The sequence below is a fragment of the Manis javanica genome, chromosome 7, assembly GCF_040802235.1.
Source record: "Manis javanica isolate MJ-LG chromosome 7, MJ_LKY, whole genome shotgun sequence".
Classification (NCBI taxonomy): Eukaryota; Metazoa; Chordata; class Mammalia; order Pholidota; family Manidae; genus Manis; species Manis javanica.
This window is the reverse complement of record NC_133162.1, coordinates 136,724,919-136,750,442: the sequence shown is the minus strand read 5'-3', so window position 1 is coordinate 136,750,442 and position 25,524 is coordinate 136,724,919. Positions and strand designations below refer to the sequence as shown.

The 25,524-nt window shown below is 39.3% G+C and overlaps 1 long non-coding RNA gene across 2 annotated transcripts; it reads right to left on the bottom strand.

The window, feature by feature from the left end:
* On the bottom strand, window positions 1–23,339 carry LOC140850634 (uncharacterized). 2 transcript variants are annotated; one of them, XR_012133584.1, is made up of 8 exons: window positions 22,860–23,339; window positions 14,753–14,836; window positions 8,442–8,530; window positions 5,363–5,445; window positions 3,769–3,861; window positions 2,890–3,099; window positions 732–867; window positions 1–65 (listed from the first exon to the last, which is right to left on the bottom strand). It is a non-coding gene; the product is annotated as an uncharacterized lncRNA (long non-coding RNA). The 2 variants fall into 2 exon arrangements; XR_012133585.1 differs by having other exon boundaries at window positions 3,773–3,861.
* Between the last annotated feature and the right edge of the window lie 2,185 nt (window positions 23,340–25,524).

Below are 25,524 nucleotides of genomic sequence, written 5' to 3'. Positions count from 1 at the left end.
CTTATCAATGAGCCCTGTGAGAGCAGATCCTTGGGAAGACCTTACTTGACTCTTCATGTCTACATCTGATGGGAAATTAATATTTAGTCACAGAACCCTCTGAAAAAGCCTACAGCCCCTGCTGCCATCTTTCCCTCCTAGATCTAGTACAAAATGACAGCTAGAAATTCCAATTCAATGCCAGTTTTGTGGGAAAATTGCTCTTATAATAAACTATATCTCCTTTCACTTGTTCATTATCTGTTCATTGAAATATCCACCCACCCACCCCATTCACCCACCCGCCCATCCCTCCATCGATTCACGGTAATAAGACTTTGTCTGATCTCCAAACATAGGAGAATCAGGTTAAAAGTGGAGAAGCCCAATTTAATTATTTTTTTAAAATAATAGTTTATACCATGACAGAGTTTTGTTTAATATAAAATTATATTTATATTAATTTTGAAATTGCAGATTCTGTATTATTTGTACAGTCTTAAATGAAATGAAATTTTATGGTCATGTCTTCGTGCCATTGCCGTGATCAGTAGTCTCCAGCATTTGCCTCATCGCCCACTATACTGCCTATTGGGGCTAATTTTGTGTTCATTCATTTATTTGTTCATGTATTTGACATGAATGAACGAATGGAATCATTCAACAATCACACCTAGTAATGAACCCCTGCTGTGTGCCAAACATTACCCTAAACATTGGGAATAAGATGGTAAGTGATATGCCCCACCTACCCTCAAAGTACTTTGGACTGAAGGAGACAGACAAATCAGCGCATGATCACTTCTGTGTGTGCCTCTTGGTATCCTTTGCATAACCCGAAGCTCTTTGGGAAGAATTTCTCTACTATGAGAGATCACAAATGACTTCCTAGGAGAAATGAATTATCGGTTAACACAGATTTGAATCCTGGCTACCCAAATATCTATCCTTGGAGTTCTTTGTGCTTCCTGATTGGTAAGCAGGTGTCAATATCATCTGTTTTAAGAAGACATAGTGAAGAGCAGATGAGGCCATTCTAATTAATGTATCCTTTCAAAAGCATCTTTATGGAACCCTTAAGTATGCCAGAACCCTGCCCTCACACTCTGACAGGAAAGAAAGTCAGTAAATGAACAAGCCAATAGGTATACAACTTTAAGTAACAGAAAGTGCTATGAAGGAAGTATTGATGGATAAGAGCTGGACAGTAGAGAAGGCAGTTTTAGATATGGTCATCAAAGACCTCGATGACAAGGTGACACATGAGCAGAGATGGGAGTGACCCAGTACGTGCAAGAGACACTAGGATAAAGTCATTCTAGACAACGTCAAAGGTCCTGGGGTTTTAACCTGTTTAGTCTGTTAAAGGAAGAGTGGAGCCCAGTGGAGCTGAATATTCCCACAGTGGCAGGTCGGTCACTAGAATCCCGTCCACTCGGAGCAGGTCTGCGTGCAGCAAGCCGGTGTCTGCCTGGGGCCTCCCGTCCCCGCAGCCGTCCCTGTCCCTGTCCATGGTGCTGCCGCCTCTCCGGCCTCTCTGTCCCCGCAGCCGTCCCTGTCCCTGTCCTCGGTGCTGCCGCCTCCCAGGCCTCGGCTCTCCTGCCGCCGTGCAGCCGGGGCCCTGGGGGAGCTGCTTGCACGGTCAGCGCTAACGCATCGCCCGCACGTGTGCGGTGAGCGAGCCGACCAGGGCCAGGTGGGAATCCCGGCCGTTTTCTCCCCAGGGACCGCCAGCCGGGCTGAGTCCGCGGGCTCATCTAACATGAGGCGCTGGACCGCCTGGGGGGGAGCGCGGGGGGCGGGCAGGGGGGAACCGGAGAGGAGGGCGGGCCGACCCGAGGGCCGCGGCGGGGGGCTGCCTGGAGGAGTGCGGCCCGCTGTGCGCACCGCCGGGAGGCCCTCCAGGAGCCCCCAGAAGGCGCCAGGCAGGGGCCCACGAGGGACCGGGGGTAATGAACGGGGGCCGCCGCCAGGTGCGTGGCCGCGCGGACGCTCAGGGCGGTGCGGGGGGCAGGGCCGGCGGGCGGGCGGGGGGCTCCGCGGTGGGGGGGAAGGTCCGCGCGGGCGGCTCCTCCTCCCTCGGTGACCCCAGCAGGGCTCGCGGGTGATGGGGGCTGGACAGCTGTTCGCGGCGTGAAGCAGGCCCTCGGCCACGCGGACCGTGTTCGGGGACAGACCCGTATCGGCCCTGCCGGCAGCGCCCGGACCCCCTTCCGCACCAGGCGTTTCGGGGCGCGCAGGGCGCCGTCCGGGTCTGTTCCGCAGGTGCGCCCGGCCGCCCTCGGGAGGCGCAGGGGCAGGGGGGCTGGCCTGCAGGCGCTGTCCCGGCAGGACGGAACCACAGGAAGGCCGTCGGCTGCAGGACTGGTGGGCCGTCTAGGGCCCTGGTAGGAGAACGCGACTTGCAGGGCCAGCAGAAAGGAGAAAAGTCATAGCTTCCTCTGAGGGGAGCCCTGTCCCCAGAGTCAGCCTTACGTCGGAGCAAGACAGTGGCGGAAATGCCCCGAGGACAGGGTGAGGCAACGCGGGGCACTGCTGATAAGCCTGAGTTCTAGAAGCGGGTAGAACTCAGGGGAACTGGGAGAGAGGCAGGGGTGTGCATCCTCGTGCAGAGAAGATGCATGAATGTACTGTGTTGTCTGGGAAACGGGGGTGAAGGACGGGAGAGGAGTGCGTGTGTGTGTGTGTGTGTGTGTGTGTGTGTGTGTGTGTGTGTGTGCGCGCGCGTGCGTGCTGGGAGGCCGGTCTGTGTGGAAGGCCCATTCTAACTGAACCTCCTGCTAGGGCATGTTTCTGGAGGTGGGAGATGGAGTCCCAGCAGAAGAACGGAGAGTCCCCTGGACCCCGAAACTTGCTGCTGGGGGTATCGAGGACACCATATGAAGGCACCTATCATAGGAAAATGAGTACCTCAGAAATAGTGCCAGCAGGGAACATTTGTACAGGAGGACGCATTCATCTTTGAAAGAATCCTGCTTCAATCTTGATGTGGGTGGAAGATAAAAAAGGTCCCAACCTGTCTTTTCCGTGACGTTGGGTGACGGACGTCTCAGGCGGTGCCCTTCAGCAAGTTGTGTTTGTGAGGAGACTCTTGCAAAATGCCTTTCCCTACATTTAGTTCTCATCAAAGTAAAAACATTAAAAAAATAAAACATTTTGGAAATCTTATCAAGTTTCCATCAGCTCATTAATATTCTTTTAATCTCCCATTTTCAGCAGTTTAATTTAGTTGATGTTTCTAATTTACATAGAGACAACATTCTTAATTGATTTAATCCTAGCTTGTGTCTTTCTAGAGAGCCCATTGCTATTTATTGATTTTCATTAATATATGCAGGCCTCGGCTTTCAGCTTGGAAAGTCAAAAGGTCTCCTTTTGTGGTCCTTCCTTTTGAACAAGATTATAGCAATTCTCTCTGTGCCTGCTTATGGCAGCCAAACTTCAATTCATTCATTTATTCAAAATATGTTTTGAGGACTTACCACATCCTGAGAAATATACTGGGCTTCTTTGTTGGGAGAAAATAATACGTGTAAATGAAGAATAAATCATAAATAAAATAATAGCAAGGGACACGATATCCCCCTCACATGGAGTGGTAAGGGGACATAACTGATGAAATGGCACTTAGGCTGGGACCTTAAGGATGCAAACAATCCCTTCTAGAAAGAGAACGCCAGGACTTCCAAGAGGAAGGAGCAACACGCGCAAAGGCCCTTTGCCTGTATGGACCCTGGCGATGCATGTCAGTCATGATGGACCAGTTAGGGACCCGATCCCAGAGCTTACCTACCGACTGCATTTACATTATTCTCTCTTTAGGTGCGTGTCTGCAGAAGTAGCATGATGATGACATTGGTATTGCTTTAGTGACGGGGGGCACTGTGGAGAACACGGCATGGTGTTGGCACAAAGCAAGCAAGCAAAATGCGTGTTTTAATTTTCTGGATATTTCATAATTTATATTAGCTAATATAGCTTAGTGAGGATGCATAAATAATGTAACATAATAAATGCATAGGACATTTGCTTCCTTTGAGGGAAGAGAACAAACATATACAGTCATTGAACTACTGATACAATCAAAATAGAGAACAGCCCCTACACAGCGAAGAAAGGGCCTCTGGTCCCCTTTCAATCAGCACTTTCCTCCACCAGAGAGGTTCCTAGCCGTGTGATTTCTGTCTCTATTTTTTTGCCTTTTTAAAATGTCATATGAATGAAATCATCTCATACACTGTCTTTCATGTCTAACTTCTTTCACTTAGTATAATACTGTTGGAATTCATCCCTATTATTGCATGTATCAGTAGTCCATTCATTTCTATTTCTGAGAATATTGCATTGTATGAATATACCATAATTCCATCTACCAATGAGAAACATTTATGCCATTTCCAATTTGTTTTTTTAATAAAATTGTTATAAATATTTGTTTATAGGTCTTTGTAGAGACCAATGACTTCATTTCTATTGGGTGAGCCCTAGGAGTGGGATTGCTGAGTGTTTTGATGATGTTTATAAGAAACTATGAAAGTGTTTTCCAAAGTAACTCTACCCTCTGGCATTCACACCAGCAGTGTCTGTGAGTTCCAGTCGCTCTGCATACTCACCAGCACTTGGCAATGTCTTTTTTTAAGGTTTTAGCTAATCTATATGTAACTCTTTGATCCTTTTAAGATGTAAGTCAATTCAGTTTCTAACCCTGCCAAATTTAATTGCTGTTTGACTCAAACCATCTAATATGTTCCTCCTTTCTATTCCTTCTAACTTTCATTCATTCTGTAAACATTTATGCAACACCTACTAAGAGTCCCTAAGGAATTTCTGTTTTAATGATAACAGAATGTGACAACTGCTAGAAAGAGCAGCTGGCTTTATGAGAATACAATAGCTGCACCAAAGAGATTTCCCTAATTTAGACTAAACCAAATCTTAAAAGATGAGTGAGAGTTTGCCTGTGACATAGGAAGAAGGCAGTTCAGACAGATGGTAGCACAGAAATGTCCAAAGACAGGAGCCTTCGGTGAGCTACGTATAATTAAGTTCAAAACTGAATAGTATAGATAATGCAAACTGGTGACTTGTCCTCTTTACCTGATATGTGGGAGTCTGTAGCAGTTGAACATTTCCTAAAAATGGAATTCTTTTGCAGAATATCCTTCTAATATATATGCCCTTTTTCATATTATGAAAGATTTTCCTCATTATGGAATACTTATTTTTCTCAGTGGCGGTTGAAAGAAACTGGCACTATTTAATTTTCCCTTACATTCCAAAATTTTATATCTGATGAACTTTATCTGTGGTGACAATAGAGTCCCAGATCACCAAAGGAAGACTAATACAACTTCTGCTCCCACCTGACTGGTCTCCTACTCACCCTCCTGCAGACTCAGTAAGTCATTCAAGGTTGGCTTGATAACTTGCCCACGTCAGCCACTTTCTGCTTCATGATATATAAACCTGATTGTTATAATCAATTTTAGATATGCAATTTAATACAATGTATAAATTATTTATACATTCTTCTTTAATTATGCCTGTATGCCTTATCTCTGAAACAGGAATAGAAAGGAAAGTCATCATTGTAGAGAGAGAAAAGGACTCAGGTTGAAGTCAGAAGAAAACTGGGCTAGAACAGTACTCAGGAATGTGATAGACAAAACATCAATTGAATTTAGATATAAACAGAAAACATGAGTAATTCCATTCATCTGTCTTTGTGGGGGTATATGCATTCACAAGCGTATGCTAAACTTAGTAATATCTTTCAATTCTATTTAATTCAATTACTAAATTAAATTAAATTGAACATATACATGGGGAAAAATGGTAGCATAGAAAATCTTCCTAAACTCCTTAAAAGCAACGGTGTGACCAAAATAAAACAAATGCAGAGGGAAACCTCCATCCACACGGACACTGCGTCAGTCAGATCAGGTCGCAGTAGCAGTTACCCAGCTCAGGGACTTGCAACAAGTATTCCTCATTCACATCCCATTTGGCGGCCGTTTCGTGTGGCTGTCCTTCACATCATTTTTACCCTGTAATCCAGACTTATATCTGGAAATAACAGAGTCAAGGATCAAGAAACAAATCTGACATAGTAAGACAAAAATCATAGCTCCTAAAACATATCCTCAAAAATGGTCCAGAGAAAGGTACTATTCTAATAGTCCTTTTCATCTAATTTCACTGACTGAACTAAAAAAGAAACTTAATCAGAAAATAGGCTATTCCAACATCCATGGTCCTGGAGAAGATGGGAGGGCTTGGGATAAAAGAGAACATATTGAATGAACACACACACACCCCTTCAAAAGTTAAAGAACATCTTTTTTTTTGCAATCTCATGGAGATGGTCCAAATTGAAAGATCCTATTATTCTTTCAATTAAAAAAAAAAGAGGTCCTGAGGTCCTAAAACACAGCTACTATCACAGAAACTATAATTAAGTATTACAATAAAAATGGCACTCATTACCTCTAGTTTGGAGGGGCAAGTGCAAAAAAAAAAAGGGGGAGATTTCAGGAGATACCCTATGAGATCATTTCTCTTGAAAAAGAATTAGATGTTTGACCAAGCTGCATTGTTCTTTTCTGACAAAGATTCTTGATATAGGGACAAAATCCACTGACCCTAATAAGGAACATTCTCTAACCTAGAAGGTCAAGACCAGGAGGCGAGGGAAGACCAGGAGAGAGATGAGAATTCTTCTGCGGTCAGAGCCATTTCACCTCTGATTATAGTGCAGGGAAATGATTCCGTCTTCACCCAACAGAAAAGTGTTTGGCTAATGGACTTCCCAAAAGAAAAAGAAAACCACAGAAACACAGTCCCCAGTTACAACAGATGAACTCATGTCATTCTCTTTCCTCTAGATAAATAAATTAAATCATAAGCCTAAATCATTTCGTCCTTCATTATAAATGCAAAATGGAGAAGTCTAACAGTGTCCAGGAAAAGAAAAAGGGGGAACCAAGAGGAAACTGAACAATATTTTGGAACAAATAGTTGGTTTCCTTAGGTTTGAGTAATAGGAATGTGAATAAACAAAGGAGAAGCATGGTTCTTGTGAAGAAATTTTATAGCATAAAAGAAGAAAAAATAAATATAGCATGCAAGAGACCGATGAAAAGCACTCTTGGAGACTAACTCCATAAATCAGAGTAAAATTTTATACAGAAACTGCTTTATATGTACATCAAAGAAGCATGGCCTTGTTGAATCAATGAGACAGGACACCAAACTGAGATGAATTTGAAACCAGCTGAGTTAAAAAAAAAAGTTAGGAAAATATTTCCAGTGAAGAATTTACAACTGCATAAAAAATGGTAAAGGGTAGAACTGACATGGCAGAAAATTGAGTTAGGGATGTGGAGAAGGTTGACTTGAAAGAGGATAGATTCTAAAACCCATATTAAAGCACAAACCAATATATGGACAAGGTTATGATGAGGCTTGGGGTGTGCAAACCTAGCCCCTTATCTAGAGCAGTAGAGTTGACTTTGGAATCTAGGAAAGGTTGTTCTCACTGACTGATGTACCGGAAGGACCTGCTGCCCATGAGCAGTCATGCATCTGGCCAAAGCTTTCCAGCAAACTTCCAAGATAAGTTAATATCTTGTGATATTCAATTCTATGAAGAAGAAAAACCAGTGGATTTAATCAAATAAGAAGTGCAACGTCAAAGATTCTGTGATGTGCTTTTTAATAGAAGATTGTCCTTGCTAAGAACGTCAAAGATCAAGACCCTTGCTCTATATTCAAAGTCAAATTGCTACCTTTGCCCCATCCCTGTGAGTAACCGCCCACGGCTTGGTGTGTTGCAGAAAGCGCTTTATACTCTGAATCTGAAGAAGATTCAAACACCTGCATGTATGTAATGTGATTTAAGAAAACAGTATCTAACTGTAAGATTTTTTCTTGAAAAGATATATAATTGTAATACAGGTGCTTATTATTAAGAATCATTAGTAACTCTTTTTCCTCATGTGCATTGAATGTAGTAGAAATTTTGTCTTTTTTCTTTTTTTAATCTATTATAAAATTCATGAGATATTAATTGCAACACTACTAGTGAGAAGAGAGTGTCAACATCTTCAGATTTCTGAGGAAAAAATACGTAAGCCATGAATCCTAGGTCCAGCCAGTCTAAATTCTGCAGGAGCTCCAGGCCTGTCCGTCTGTGTGTTTGACATTTCCTATCTGAATGGCCAATAGGTGTTGCAAACAAAATAGACGGATCCTGGACAGCAAGCTTTCCTCCTGCACCTGCACACCCACAGCGGGACGAGCATGTCCGTTTCCCGGACCCAAACCCTAGAGAGTTTTCTAGCTCTTCTTTTCTCTTATGTTTTATATCCACTGAGCCAGAAAATTCTGTCTTCTTTATATTCGAGATGGATTCAGGGCCTACCATTTTCTACCACTCACGATCATGCCCATAATCAGATTACCTTTATTTCTCATCAAAATGACAGTAATATCCTCTTAGCTGTCCTCTTGCTGTTTACGGGATACTCCTTCTCTCTGTTCTCCGTTGTAGCTGCAAAGATCCAGAAAGTGTAAGTCAGATCAGGTCATTCCTCGGCCCAAACCTACCTAATCGTTGTCCATCCTGAGTTGGCCCTGACGGAGCTCGTCCTGGACCCGTGCCTCCAGGTGACGAGGCCCCATCCTCCTGCCTGTCTGCGCACTCAGCCTGTTTCTCTCCCCGGGCCGCCTTCGCTCCAGCCTACAGGCCTCCTGGTCTGACTCGGCAAGCCCCGCACTCACCCCTGGAGCAGGACCTTCACCCCGGCCCTCCCCCTTCTGGAACCCTCTGCTTCCCACCATCAGCGACTCTCTCCCTCACGTCCTGCAGACATTGCTCAAAGGTCACCCTCTCAGCGGCAGTGCCACCCCGCCCCGCTTCGCGCGACCACACCCCAGCGCTTCCTGGGGCCTCGGCCGCTTCAACTTCCCCCGCACCTGTTGGCATCGGCTCCACTTAATCTTTAATGATTCACTGAATTTCTGTCATAGATAAAAACATACAAGCTGAGGAGAACAAATAATCCCACCCATTTTATTTTCCACTGTGTTCCCAAAGTCCAAAACCCTGCCTCGCACACTAAAAAGTTTAACTGCATGAGTAAGTGAGCTCTTCAGGACAAACAAAGCCACATTTTTAGACTGCAATGCATCGAGAATAAACCTCATGTTCTCATCTAAAAATAAAAAAAAAACACTCAATTCACACTCTCTTCCCTCCCCAAATTTAGTCCATACAGACTAAAAAGATCAAGATAAAAGAAAATGAGTAAGAAAGGAGAAAATAGTAGGAAATTATGTTAAGACTGAAAAGATGAGAAAAATTTCCATAGGAATGTGTAACATTAATTCCAAGTATGAGTTAAAGAACATAGAGATGCACTGTAACCAATATTAATAAAAGCCAAACATGACATTTTAGACCAGGGAAATTACAGGAAGGTAGAAGGTGGTGTTTTCAGAAATACTTCATCTTCGATGGAGGTGGCAGCACAGTATATAAACAAAGCATAAACACAGGTATGCGGTTATATTTTATGATTGTGATCATTCAACCCAAAAAGTTAACCACTACTAAATTTTGCAAGCATCGTCAGATTTAAAATGAAGGGGCAGGCATGCTTTGTGCATGTGTGTGTCGAGGGGCAGGGGGGTGGTTGGTATGTAAAGAGGAGGAATTAAAGAAAAAGAAGGAATTGATCATGGACAGCAACCTAAGAGAACTAAAAAGGAAGATACAATTTAAAAAGGATAAGAAATATCTACTATGAAATAAGAGGGAACAAAATAAAATATTTCAACTACATTAAATATGACAGGATAGAGTAATTCCATTGAAAATAAGAATTTTGGGTTAAAAATAACTGAAGTATACATAGTTAGGCAAAACAATAAATGAAGGATAAAAATTAAAGAATGAACAAAGCCACATAAACTCAACATTAAAATATAACTTGAAATCTTCAACTAGGAAAAGTAATATATATATGACAAGGAGAGAAAACAGAATTCATGACAAATTATGACAATCCTAAATCTTAATACATCAAATAATAGACCAAGTACACCAAGGAGATTTTGATTTAAAAAATAAAAGTGCCATCAGTACATTTACAAATAAGTCTTTAAGAACTTGACAATCAAAAATCTCCACCACAAATATTCAAATGGATGTTTGTAAAGCTATAGTCTTGACAACTAAATAAAAGCAGAAATAAACAAGGGAAAAATTGGCAAACTAAAACAACAGACAAGAAGTAGCCATTTGAAAATTAAGAAATATTTTCCTTAAAAAAATTCAAGGGCAAATATTACTTGGAAGGCAAGAAAATCAGAAAAGAACCTTAAGGACAGAACCTGGACTTTTTTGGAGGAAAAGTCCTCATCATAAATATTTTTATTAATAATATTAAATGCTAATACAAATTCACAGAAAGCACAAATAAACCAAAAGAATTTATGAAGAGCATTTAAGAAAGATAAGAAATGGAGTTAGTAAAAGTGAAAGAAAATATTTCTAAAGATAAAAAAACCAGAGTATTTCTATGCCCAGGTAATAAACTTCTTGCAAGAGTCTGTAGCCCATGGGAGAGATGAAGAGGGAGCCTCGGCCATATATTTGGAAAGCATTATAATTATCAGAGACTTCAGAGTCCTAGCAAAATGGGGAGCGAACTCCAGCCGTGGGTGCCACCCCTACCCACCCAGCCCCAGCCAAGTTCCGGGGAGGGAAGGATAAAGATCTGGCATAGCATAAATACTGTAAAAAAAACAGTAGATGGAAGAGAAAACACAGTCCAGGATAAAGGAGACAAATTGGGGGAAGCTTTCATTTTGCCACCTTTCAATGCTCATCACACCAGGTGAAACATCACCTGTCCGGGTCCCGTGATGAGGAAGAGAAACCACAGGACCTGCTCAGCCAAAAGAAGGTTTCTTGCTGCAAAGAGGGGCCGCGAATGTGTCCTTCCTGTCCCCCGTCCATGGACCTGCAGGGGACCGCCCCTCGCATGAGGCCAGGACTAGCGAGGCTGTAAGTGGGCAGCCAGTTGTCCTCTGGAGGGCAGAGCCACCTCCATCTGCCCGGCCGCCTCCACGCGCGGGCGCTCAGGCTGGACGTGCTCTTACTTGGCCTTGCTGGCAGCCAGCACAGCTGACCGTCTAGGTGAATGTGAGTCTGACCATTCATAGATATGGAACTAAGCAACTCTTACAAAGCCCAATAGAATTAATGCCACAGATAGACAATTTAGTTAGACATAATAGATGTACTAAAACAGATATGTAAGAATATTGGTAATATGAAGCAGGAACACACAGATATATAGAGAAATCAAACAGAAAAACTGAGACAAATATAGGGCCATGAGGTAGAATTAAATAGCAGAGAGGATAGAGCTAGAGAATAAATTACTAAGCATAAAGCCCAGATCAGATAATTCTTTAAGAAACCATCAGGAAAGAAGGCCTAGTCATTTTCTTTTTTCAAGCTAAGAGATAAAAGAGGTACAATGCTGACAGACAGCAACTATGGTAACTATAGTGATCATTTAGTAATGTATGTAATTCTCAAATCATTACACCTGAGACCAATATAATATGATATATCAACTTTCAATTGAAAAAATAAATTAAAAAATTAAAGTACATGCCAGTAGGAAAAAAAAGGACAGAGAAATAAATGCATATATATACATGGATCTGAAAGAGCACAATATTTCAAGCAATAAGACATTTTCATTAAGGCAAGATGAAATGCTTCAGTTGAAAAGGAATCTTAGCATGTCAATTACAATGATAACAGAATCCAGTGAAACTTAAGAAGATTAAATATAAAAGGAAAATTTAAAAATTCTCCAGGGAGGAAAAAAAACAGATCTTCATGAAGGTGCAATAACCAGATTTAATTAAACAAGGAGCGAAAATTTTCAAATGTATGTTGTGTAATTATAAAAATGCATTACAAGTCTAGTAGGCAATAGGCAATACCAGCGTAACGGGATGAGGAGTGCGGAGGAGGAGGTATTGCAGGCTGCCGAGAGCATTCTCAAGTGCCTGCTGTGTTTACAGGAGGAATATAAACTGTATTACAGAAAACACATTAGCGGCAGGAAGATAAATACAGCAACTACCCAAGGAAAAAATAAAATACATAGCTTTCAAATACTCAGAATAAAATGTTTCTGCCCAATGACAGCCAGGAAAAGGAAGGGAGAAACATGTCAATTAAAAAATACATAAAACAAAATGGCAAAAATGAGTTCTGATAGTAAGAGAGATTACAATAAATATAAGTGGGTTAGCACCACCCAAAAAACTCTCACTGTTATATTAAAACAATATATTGTCCATAAGAGAATGATTTTAAAAAAAGGAATACAGAAAATTTGGAAAGGTAATTCAGCAAATATGAAACAATTTCAATATATTGTTGAAATATATAGAATACAAGCAAATATTATAAAAAGGGATTGATAAGTGCATGTTATTAAAACAGCACATATGTATCTAACAGTATAACCTTTATAAAAATGATAATTGACAAAATACATGGCAAGAAAACTAATTAGACATGTTATTAAAATTATAAAATAACCTCAGGAAAGGTAGAGAATGAACAACAAATAAGCAATAAGAAAATTATAATAGCAAGTTTAGTAAGATTTAACAAACTATTCAAATTCATATATATAGAGATTCCAGGTTATTTTTGAGCATATGATGAATGTACAAAGAACTATGTTCTAAGACAGAAAAAAGTCTCAATAAATTCCACATCATAGAGAATATATTTTCTGACCATACTGTAAAAAAATATATAAATTAGAAACAAGTGGAGAGATAAATAATCCTCATATCTTTGAAGTAAAATGTATACTAAAAAGTAGTTCTTATTTTAACAAGGAATATTATAATAAAACCTCTTACAGGACTTTGACGAGTTTGTTCTCTCTGTAATGTTGTTTGCCCAGATATACTCAACTCTCAGACTTTTTGCTCAAATCGTATGCTCTGTGAGGCTTATCCCAAGCACTCCGTCTGAACCTCAAACTCTCGCCCAGCTTAGCCGGCCCTTATTTTCACAGCACTTACCCTCTTCTCACTTTGCATGGTAATAATTCGGTTTACTGTTCCTTATATGTGACCCTTTAGAACACAAGCTCCATTAGAAGCAGAATCCTGTTTTGTTCACTAGTATTTTCCAAATGCCTTAATATGGTCGGTGATATAAGTGTAATATATGAAACAGTGACTGGCACAAAACAGGTGTTTAGTAAATATCAGCTGAATGAATAAACAAATGATAAAATGTACAGCATTCCAGAAATAATGTTGGGACAGTTGTTTATTGATGTGGGAAAAACCCAGGATATAGTACTTGGACCTCATATCATCCCAAACATTAATTGTTGCTGGATTAAAGACTTAAATATAAAAAGCAGTACTTTCAGAATTTTGAAGGAGGATATAGGAAATGATCTTCATTGCTCCAAGTTGATGGGATTTTCTAAACAAAACAAAATTGCGGTAAAATAGAAACTGAACTATCTAAAAGAAATAGACTCCATTAAAATTTATGAACTTATTAAAGAAAAAACAGAGCAGAATTAAAATCCATACCACAAAAAGGGAAAAATATTTGCCATAAATGCAATCTGAAGCAGAATTAGTACTCAAAATATGAGAGCAAATTTTATAAATGTACAAGAAAAGCAAAAACCCTCAATCCAACATGAAATGCAGAAAGCCATGAACAGGAATTTCATGGGAGATGATATGGGAAGGCTCATAAATGCACATAAAGATGCTCAATCTGAATTATAGTCACAAAAATGCAAACTAAAACACATTGGTATCATTTAGATATTAGTCTGACCAACATATGAATAAATATGAAAAATAAAAAGTCAGCCCTTGACAGATGTTGATACATAATGATTATGTATGTAGCTACATGATGCTGGCTTTAAAAATGTACCCAGGTTACTTCATTATGTGGAAGTGAAAGTTTCAGAGTGATGAGTTTTGTGTAATAAATTTTTATTCTTAAAAATATCCATAAAAACAACAAATAACAATAACAAAAATCTGACACACTCAAAACAAGAGAAATGTTAAATGATGGCTTACTATATGAAGAAACAGATTTTTAAGGGAAATGCTGTGAAAATGATGCATTAGCCAGACAAAATCAGCATATACAAGTATGAAATTTATTGTATCCATTTACATTGTAATAAATATAACATGTATTTATAATCAAAGTATAAGTAGTAGAGACAAACCATTTGGAAATTAGGATTCTTTTAACTAATTCATCATACAAGGAATCAAACTTGCAATTAAATATTTAGATTATAAATTAGAATTAGAATTAGAACAGCACATATCAACACCCAAACTGACATACTAAAGCCCCTGTAGTGACAAGTTAGATGCAGTGTAAACTAAGTGAACTAGTTATTGCATATATAACATTAGCAAAAGAACAATAGCCGAAGTAATTGTAGAGGTGAAATCAAGAATTAACATATTAGAAAACAAAATGATATTAAAACTGATTAATAAACCTAAGTAGTTAAACTTTGAAAAGCCAAGAAAATAGAGAAGGAAAAGCTAATATAGTAAGTAAAAGAAAAGCAGGAAAAACACATCAAACAGTAATTAAGACACAAGGCAAATAATAGATCAATGGAACAGAATAAAGAAACCCAAATTAATATAGTCAACTAACCTTTGACCAAGGAGCCAAGGCAATAATACAGCGGAGCAAAGATCGTTTCTTCAACAAACGGTGCTGGGACAACTGGACTCCGAACTGCAGAAACAAAAAAGAAGAAGTGAACAAGACTCAGGAGACAGAACTTAAGACTTTTCACGAAAATTAACTCAAAATAGATCATAAACCTAAATGCAAAATGCAAAACTATACAATTCCTAGGAGATAGCAGGTGGAGAAAGCTGGATGACCTGGGTATGCGAACGCCTTTCTGGATCCAATGCCAGAGCGTGATCCATAAAGAAATAACTGAAAGGCTGGGCTTCATTAAAATTAAAAACTTCTGCCTTCTGTTGTTAAAGACAGTATCAAGAGAATTTGAAGTTAAGTCACAGACATGGAGAAAATACTTAATAAAGACACATTCAATACAGGACTATTCCAAAGATATATATAAGCATTTCTTAAAACTCAGCAATGAGAAAACCATCTCATTAAAAAGGAAGCTAACAGACACCTCACCAAATAAGAAATACAGGTGACAAATAAGATGTGATAAGATGCTCCACATAGTTTGTTATCAGGGAAATGCAAATTAAGGCAATCATGAGATACCAGCACACATCTACCAAAATGGCTAAAACCCAAATGCCGACACCACCAAATGCTAAGGAGGATGTGGAGTAACGGAAGTTTGCATCCACTGCTGACGGAAGTCCAGAATTTATAGCCACCTTGCAAGACAGTTTGACAATTTCTTACAAAACTAAACATAGACTTACCCATATGATCCAGTAATTACACTCTGTGGTATTTACCCAAAAGAGTTGAAAATTTATATCCACACAGAACCTGCAAATGGATATTTATTCATGATTGTCAATAGTTGGAAGCAACCAAGGCGCCCTTCAATAGGTGATGGACAAATAAACTGTGGTCCATCCAAACAATGGAATATTGTTCAGTACTAACAAAATTGAGTTAGTTACCAAGCCATAAAAAGATATGGAGGAAACCTGAATGCACATTACTAAATGAAAGAAGCCAATATGGAAAAGCTACAATCTGTATGATTGCAACCATATGATTTTCTGGAAAAGGCAGAACTACAGAGATAATAATAAGACCAGAGGCTGCCAGGGTCGGGGTGGGTAGGAGAGGTGAATAGGCAGGGCACGGAGGATTTTTAGAATAGTGAAAATACTGTGTGTGATGTAAGATGGACATATATCTTTACACTTTTGTCCAAACACAGAATGTACACCACCATGAGTGAACCCCAGTAAACTGTGGACTTGAAGTCGTTATGATGTACCAATGCAGGTAGATTAATGCAGGTAGGTAAAAAAATGTACAATTCTTGTGAGTGATGTTGATTATAGGGGAAGATATCCACATGTGAGGGCAGAGATGTATGGGAAATCTCTGTACTTCCCTCTTAATTTTGTCATTAAGCTAAAAATGCTATAAAAATAAAAATATGCTTAAAAATCTGCAAAACTAGAAGTTAACATACAATTAAATGATAGATACAATCAGATAAAAAATATTCAAAAGGAACATACACTAATGTTACTGCATTTTAGGATCTGTATGAAAATAATTTTAAAAAATTATAAAGTAGAAAAATATAAACTACTTACATTAAATGAGTAAGAGGTAGAAGTTCTCAAAGAAATTTAGCTACAAATAAGTTGAAAAAAATTAACCACAGACCTTGAAAAATGAGTTTTTATACACCATTAGTAAAAAAAACTATTCATTTAGAATTTAAGGGTTCCCAAGCATACACCTCAGCTTTGTGGTATTTTTTTAGTGTGTGTAAAACCTTGCATTACTAACTCAAAAAATGGTGGAAAGAAAAAAAAGAAAAAAAACACACAATTAAATTTGTTAATAGATTCAACAGTTCTATATAAACTTATAGAAAGTAAAACCTATTAATGTATTAAAGTAATACTCTCAGAACAAGTAATATTCATTCTGGAACAAATAAATGATTCATTATCATGACATCTATTAAAAGCATTCACATCTTTAGGTCAAAAAAGAACAGATGTAGTTGTTCTAAGAGATACTTAAAAAACATAATGACAGCCAATATCTACTACTATTTTTAAAATGCACTCTTAGCAAACTAGTAAAATGCTCCATAATATGATTCAAATAGTATCTACAAAAAAATAATAACAGTTGAATAAGAATTTTAAAAATGCTAGCCAATTCAGTTACACAAGCAAAGTGAAACTATGAAAATATTATAAGCAAATAGAAGGTAATGTTATTATTTGAAACAAATGTAATGCCCCATTGAAATGAACAGAAAATTGAATAGATAACTTATATACATTTATGATGTCAGCAAGAAAGTTAGTTTTAAACCAAAGTACTCAAATCAATCTGTATTTGACCTATCCTTAATAACTAAGTAGAAAAAAAATAATAGTACAGACTTTTTAATAGCAACTAAGTTACAAAATGTTTTTTAAAAATCTTTAAAAATATGTAAGACTTAGGTTTATGCTCACATAGCTGTTTTTCTGAGGACATGGCATAGAAACACAGCACAAAGCCCTCATCTGGGGCAGCCGAGAAGCTCTAAGTGGAGGGCACAGTCCTAAAAGAGTCCGAAACCACGAAGAGACAGCACCTGAGGGCTGTATATGCATGGCTCTCCCTTGTCTCCGACCCACGAACTGCACGTGCACAGGGAAGACAACAGGGAATCCGATGGAAGGTAACAGTTATGAAACCGAAGCACATGCACAAAGATTTGCCCAGCACCCACCAAAGTGAAGATAGTACTTATAGTATTATTCCCACCAAGTTAGAGGAATAATCCACCAGGATTCCTATGGAAGCCCAAGAAAGGCCATACTTAATGAATAAAGAACACATTCTATGGGTTAGGATTTTCCCCAAGACAAAGCACAAACCTAAGCATAGCCTCACCAATGCCACATGAAACCAAGCACCCGCAAGTTCAAATCCAGCTGGTCATTTCCGTCTGTCTATTAAATAAAAAACAATCATATTCAGAGAACAAAACAAGAAGCACAAACTCTACAATGTACATATAGATATAATGATCGTCATGCAGTCAAGCAATATGCATAAGAAGAGATGAGAAAATACAAACCATAATTAAGAGGGAAAAAAATGTCAGCCGAAAGAAGCAGATCTCAGTTCACACAGATGTCAGGATTATCAGACAAGGACTTTGAGGAACTTATTATAAATATGCTGAATCCATAAAAAGATGGCATAGTCAATGAACAGATGGTAAATAGCAGCATCATAATGAAAATGATAAAAACAGACCAATTTTGGATCCCAAAATTAAAAAGTAAAACATCTGAAATAAAAGCTCAAAGTACTGGTTAAACAGCAGATAGATGGCAAAAAAAGGAATCAAGGAAGGAACCAAAAGGTAGAAAACAGGCATTATACAATCTGTATCAAAGAAAATGGAAAAATAAGTTGAGACTGACCTGAAGAACATTATGAAGTCACCTGACATCCATGCAAATAATGCCCCAAAAGGAGAGGAGGAACGTAGGGAATGGGGCAAAAAAATGTACTTGGAAATAAAAAATAACCAAAAGTTTGACAAATTTTATGAGGTAAAGAACTAAAACAACCAAGAATTTCAGAAACCCCTGAGTAGGATGAATCCAGAGAAAAACACTCTGAGACACATTCCAGTCCAGGTGTTGACAGGCAGAGATAAAATTATTTTTAAAAAGCACATTACATACAAGAGAATAATTACAAGACGGATGGCCAATTTCTTACCAGAAATGATGGAGACCAGAAGATAGTGAAAGGATACTTGTGAAGAAAAGGTTTACAGGCTTCACCAGTGAACTATATCAATTAGTTAAGGAAAATGCTAATCTCATACAAACGCTTTCAGAGAATAGAAGCAGAAAAAGCACTCCTAACTCATTTTACAAACCAGCATAATCTGATACAAAAAAGTGATCAAAACAGTATGAAAAAACAATTACAGGCCAATATTCCTCATGAACATAGACTGAGTGATCCATAACAAAATGTTAGCAAATTGAATCCAGCATGTATTTTTTAAAAAGCAGTACATTATGGCAAACTGATGTTTATTCAAGGAACATAGGTTTGGTTTGACATTTGAAAATCAATTACATTAACCAGCATAATAACACAATAATTTTACAAAGGAATGAATATTTTTAATGTTAATTTTACTTTAAATAATAATGTTGGTGTTCAGAAAAGAAGTGTTTGACAAACTTTAGCACCTGTTTATGATAAAAATTACCAAGTAGGAACAAAAGGAGGCTCCCGCAATCTGATAAAGGGCGTCTATAAAGGCCTGAACTAACACGAGACTTCCAGGAAAATATTGAGCAGTGTTTTGCCTCACTTTTCTTTTTTCTTCAAGATTAGTTGGATCATTCTGCATCCCTTTGATTTCCAAAAGGATTTTAGGATCCACTTGCCAATATCTTCAAAGAAGCTAGCTAGGATTTTGAAAGATACTGTGTCGAGTCCGTTGATCAATTTGGTGAGAACATTGCCGTATCAATACACCACATCTTTAAATCCATGAGCAATGTATTTATTTCCATTTATTCAGTTGTCTTTTAATTTCTTTCAACAACATTTTGTAGTTTTCAAAGTATAAGTTTTGCATATTTTTACTAAATTTATTCCAAGTATTTTACTTCATTTCCATTATAAATGGGATTGTTTTCTTAATTTCATTTTATAAATCTTCATTTCCATTAATCTCAACACATTTTCTAATCTTCCTGTCATATCTTCTTTGACACATTGGTTACATAGAAGTGTGTTATTTAGTTTCTGCGTATTTATTAATTTCCCTCAAATCACTATAATATTGATTTCTAATTTCATTCCATTGTTGTCAGGAACCTACTTTACACGATTTAAATTCTTTGAAGTGTACTGAGGTTTCCTTTGTGGTCTAGCATATGGTCTAGTCTTGAGAATATTTTATATGTAAATATTTTATATTTATAAGAATACTCATAAAGAATTATGCCCTCTTCTTGAGTAGAATATTCCAGAAGTGTCTCTCAGATTTACTCCGTGTGCAATGTTTTTCATGTCCTCTATTTCCTTATTTGCCTTCTCACTAGCTGGTCTATCCACTGTTGAAAGTGGGGTACTGAGGTCTTCACCTGTGACTGTTGGCTGGTCTATTTCTTCTTTCAATCTGTCAGTGTTTGCTTCATTTATTTTGAGGCTCTGTTTTTAGGTGCAGGTACATTGGTAAATTATACCTTCTGGAATGATTGGCTCTTTTACCATTTAAAATGTCCCTGCTTTTGCAGTAACATTTTTGCTTTAAAGTCCATTATAACTCATTAGTATAATTATATGTTTCATATGTTTGCTGTTTTCATATCTTTTTCCATTCTTTTAATTTCAACTTAATCTAAAATACCTCCTTTAGACAGCCTGTAGTTGGACTGAGTTTTTTTCTAACCTGGTCTGACAACTTGTATCTTTTAATACAAGTTCTAATCAAGTGGATTATTTTATCCACTCACATTTGATGTTATTATTGATATACTTGATATATGTCTCACATTTTGCTTTTTCTGTTTTCTCAATGTCTTTTTGTTCCTCTGTTTCTCCTTTACTACTCCTTTTAACTCAAGCAAATATTTTTTAATTAATATTTTAATTCATTTAATTACTGTTTTTCTCTTTTGAGTTATTTCTTAGTGGTTAATGTAGAACTTTCAAAATGCATCTTACCACAATTTACTTCACCTTTACACTAATTTAATTCAAGTGAGAAAAAGAGACTTTTTTTGTATAGACCTCTATTCTCTTTTCCCTCTTTTTGTGCTATAATTGATGTGTATACCTACATTAAAACCCCAAAATACATTATTTTAATTATTATTGTATATAATTTTACATCTCTTAAGGAAGTGGAGAGGAGAAAGGGGAGCAAGAGTATATGTAGAGTGTTTGTTATATTTATCTTCTTATTTATCATTTCTATTTCTTTTCTTTTGTTCTGGTAAATTCAAGTTGCCAACTGGGGTCATTTCCTTACTGTAATGTAACTTTGTCCCCACCCACCTTCTTTGTAATGTTACTCATAAATATAACCTATTTTATGTTGTAGGTCCAGCAATATCTATGTATTTGTGACATATGCATTAATGCTGTCTTTCACAGTTACATAATTTCTGTTACCGGTGCCCCTTTATTAATGTGAGTGGACTCGCATGACTGTCTACTTGCTTCCAATTTGAAGAATGTCCTTTAGTATTTCTTCTCATGTGATCTGCAAGCAATGAAGTCTCTTGGTTTTTTTATTTGTTCATCTTCAAATATCTTCATTTTTTAAAAATAATTTTGTGGGATACAGGAATCTGGTTGACCCGTATCTTTTTCTGGCACTTTGAATGCCATCCCACTGCTTTCTGGTCCCAGTTATTTCTGAGAAGTCAGCTGTTGACATTTTTTTTCTTGCATGTGGCAAGTTGATTTCACTTGCTGCTCCCAATATTTTCTCTGTCTTGGGCTTGTGACATTATTGCTGTGACGGGTCTGTGTGTCGACCTGTTAGCATTTATTCCACCTGGAGGTCATTGAGCTATTTGAATGTTTTTCACTTCACTTGTGAAGATTTTAATGATTCTTTGACTATTTTTTCTTCTTTTCCTCTCTCCTTTCCCTCTGGTAGAGGGAATTTTCTTTGCAATTTTCTTCATTCTTTTTTCTCTTTGTTATTTGAGTCACACAATCTCTGTTGATCTGTATTCAACTATGCTAATTCCTTTTTCTGCCAGTTTACATCTCTTGAGCCCTAGTAAATTTTAATTCTAATTGGTATGCTTTTCCATTCCAGAATTTCATTTTTGAAATATTTGTGTCTTTCAAAAGATGTTATTCTCTATTTGATGAGACATTGTCGTAAATTTTTTATTTTTAACTTTTGAATCTGGTTTCCATTAGTAATTTGAATATATATACATAATGTCTACTATGAAGTCCATATCTGTTTCCTCAATATTCAGTCCCTCTCACAGGCTGTTTCTATTATGTTTTTTTTTTACTATGTATGGGTCAGACTTTCCTGTCTGGTGTTTTTTTGTGTGTGTGTACTTCATAATTGTTTGATGAACCTGGATATTATGGATAATGTATTATAATAGTTCTGATTTCCTGTCTACTCACATCTGCCTTCTTATTTTTGTTTACTTTAAAAAAATTTGTTTACTGACTGGGTGAACTATTTTAACCCATGTCTGTTTATGGATGTCTGTTTATCCTGCAGTGCAAATCCTCTGATGCTGCTCCTCAAAGTACATTCATCCTGGATGACAGAGGTTTTAATAGGGCTCTTCATGTCCCTTCTTCTGACAGCATCCAGCTGCTGAGCTCCACTAATTGCCAGCTGATTGTCCTATTATTTTCAACAGCACCCTGGGGCCTGACTCCTTCGTAGGTGCGGCTCCTGTCGCAGTGGTTGTTTCTGAGATGGCTCTTTGTGCTCCGCTCTTACCCTTGCAGGACCCTTCTGAGCTCCCCCCTCTTGTTCTCTCTGGTAAACCAGCTAGCTTATTGTTTCACTCGCTCACTATCAAAATTTCCACTGATTTTTTTTACCATTCCCTTAGGCCTATAATGCCCCCTTTTTCTGTTTTAAATAAATTCAGCGTCTTAGGGGTGCACGTCAGAGCTCTCTGTTTTATGTCCTGCCTTTACCCTTGATCAAAACACGAGAGCCAGATCGCCGGCACTTATTCGGAGGACAATGGCCTTCTTCTTTATTGATTGGCTCAGGCTGCCCCCAGCGGGCACGGCCACGTGGTTCTCGGCGAGAACGCCGGGGGTCTGAAGTGGCTGCCAGGGCTGTTGGATTCCTTGGTGGCACCTCGCAGGCCAGTGCCTAGGGACCGGGGCAGGCGGCAGTGCGGCTGGAGCCTCTGGCGCACACAGTGGGCTGTGCGGCCAGTGGCAGGGGCTGGTGACAGACACCCACAGTGGTGGGGACGCCGGCCGTTGGTATGTGCGACCACAGCTGCTGGTCTCACCGCATGTCACGGCACTAGAGCCAGCGACGGGGGTCCGGTTGGAGGCGCGCAGGTACCTGGCTGGAGGGCTGACCACATGCGAGCACAGCGGTTCAGGGCGGCGACAGAGAACAGGGCCTGATCTGGGGCCGCAGGCCGCCGCGGGGTCCCGGCTGGGGCACACGCTGCCCCGTGGCTGCCTTCTCCTCTTGGGCTGTGCGCAGCAGTGGAGGCTGGGATGGGCGCCAGGCCAGGGGCGTGCAGGAACACGGCTGAGCGGCCAGCCGGGCACGTGGGGCTTAGGGGGGCGCAGCTGTGGAGGCCCAGGCCGGCGCCCTGCACGGGCCTTTCCCAGCGAGGGGAGGCCCCTCCAGCGGGGAGCCCCCTCCTGGGCCGTGTCGGCGCAGGAGAGGGGAAGGGCAAGCGGAATGAAGCTGTCTGCCTTCGCGTCCGTGGTTCTTCTCAGGTGTTCATTCTGCAGCGTTGCTGAGGTTTTTAAGGGGCTCCAGGACCTCCTGAGCTGTTTGTGTTCATGAATGGTTGTCTAATGTTGATCTGTGGGGATGAGGCTGGGGTCTCCCGTGCCCCTCCCTGCTGAGGTCATACTGTTTGGCAGATTCAATAATGCCTGCCAATACTTCACAAAATGTCTGACAAATGGAAAATCCTCATAACAGTTAGCTGCTATTGGTAGTCCTATTGTGAATGCTTTATCTCATGAGTTAACAAAATATTCATGGACTATCTTCAGGAATGTTCTCCCAGCTTCCCTGACAGCCTCAGCACTTCCTACCTCTGTGCTGTGTCTGCAGGTAAGCCACTGCTTTCCCCGTACACACCTGGGCAGCTGGACCCGACTGTGTGTCTGACTCTGTGTACAAGGTCATAGAAATGCAAGATCAAATATGCTAATATTTTAACCTATGAAAACCAAGAACTAAGGTATTCTTCCATATAAATTAATTTCAAAACACTAACAAGCTGAGTTACAATCATATGGACTGAAAAAACCCCAGCATTTACTTTTTGAGAATGAGAACCAAGGCTATGGCTGAATTAACATCGAGTGTACAGCACGGCACCCGAGGGGAGGAGGACATTTGTTTCCACCGAAATAATGACAGTAAGTTGTGGTGAAACTTACCACTCTCTGAGCAAGCATCTTTGGCTGTTTTCAGCATATCTGTGGTTTCTTCTGAGTTTATGAATTACTGAAGCAAAGGGCATTCTCCGAGAACAAGCTGGTGCTCAGCGTGCCCCTGCCCGAGTGTCCCCTGAAAGGAAAGGGCATCGCTTTTATTCCACTGTCAGGTCCAGTTGTATTTGCAGTCTGTCCATGTAACTCTGTATCCCCTGGTCATCTTCCTTTATTTCATTTTATTTTTATTTTTCCAGCACTGTCTATACCTTTGCTTATTAGTGTAATATCCATGTTGCGTGTACTTCAGCCAGTAGGCTCATTCAGATGCATACAATTAAAATCTGCTCCCAGAGCTGCTATTTTGGGAGCGTCTCCCCACAGCACTTCAGCAGCTCCTTCAGTCGGCCGTATCGTTCACTTACCTGTCCTTTGAACGTATTCCATCTGGATTCCGCCACCTAGTCTGCATATTTTAATAGTGTTCAATGAATCCCTCATCTATAATTCATGAGCTTTCTTTTCATCTGCATCTGTGTATCATGTTTACGGTGTGCTAACCTGGCTCTGTGAAATTCATGTTTGATCTCCTCCCTCACTGCTTGTCCATCAAACGTGCCGTCTGCCACTTCCCATTTAGGCCATTGTGTTTATGCCAAGCAACTTCCATTTAGAACATAAAAGTGAGCAGGGAGCCTGTTCAGGGCAAGCTTATTTTAAGTAAACTGGGGTCACTTTTATGAATAGTTAAAGAGAAACTTGATCACTCAGCAGGTATTTTGTCACTAAGAGAGAAGCTTCAACAATTGCCTGAGTTTTCTTTCATCCTCTTTGAAGGAAGGGCATAATATATATGTAAAGTCTTCAAATTATTAATCGAGGAGTTCTTCCTCCATCTAAACTACAGTGTATATTATATTCAACCTGATCTTGCAGTTTTACCAAGTCCTATGCATTTGTCCAGTTGTTAGGCAGGAAAATAGATATGAGCAGGGTAGAAATTTAAGTAGTTAAAGCTCAAAAAGCCAGGAACAACTTGGCCTGGAATATTTGAATACTCCCCAGAGGGTACCTCAGCATAGCCCATGTCTTTGTTGTGTTAATCATGTAGGCCCAGCTTATTTTTTAACTTTACCTATATTCTGTTTTTTTTTCCTTCATCCCTAATCAAGTAATTTGCAACCTGGGCAACTAACTTAGCAAGCAGGCCCAGCCATAAACAACACAGTAAAAGACAGGAAGGACTCCATCTTAAAAATATGGTTGCATTTTTAAAATCAAGGAAGTTAAGTAAGATTCTTAACTTACTCTTTAGCAAGCAGACAATAACTCAGCCCACCTTGGGGGCTAGGCAGGCAGTCTTGTTTGATATGTTCCCAGACTAAGATGCCGGTATCTCAGGGAAAAATCAGAGCAATAAAATCCTTGTGTTAAGTTAATTTTAAGTATTCAGGGACCACTTAACAAATCTGCATCCCCAGTCCATAGTCATATTCCTGAAAAATACTAAAAAGGGGGGAAACATCACCTTTCAGGGCACTCCTTTCTCTGTGAGATCACCTGCACTTTTTCTAAGTAACTTTAAAATTTTTACTGTCCTTCTC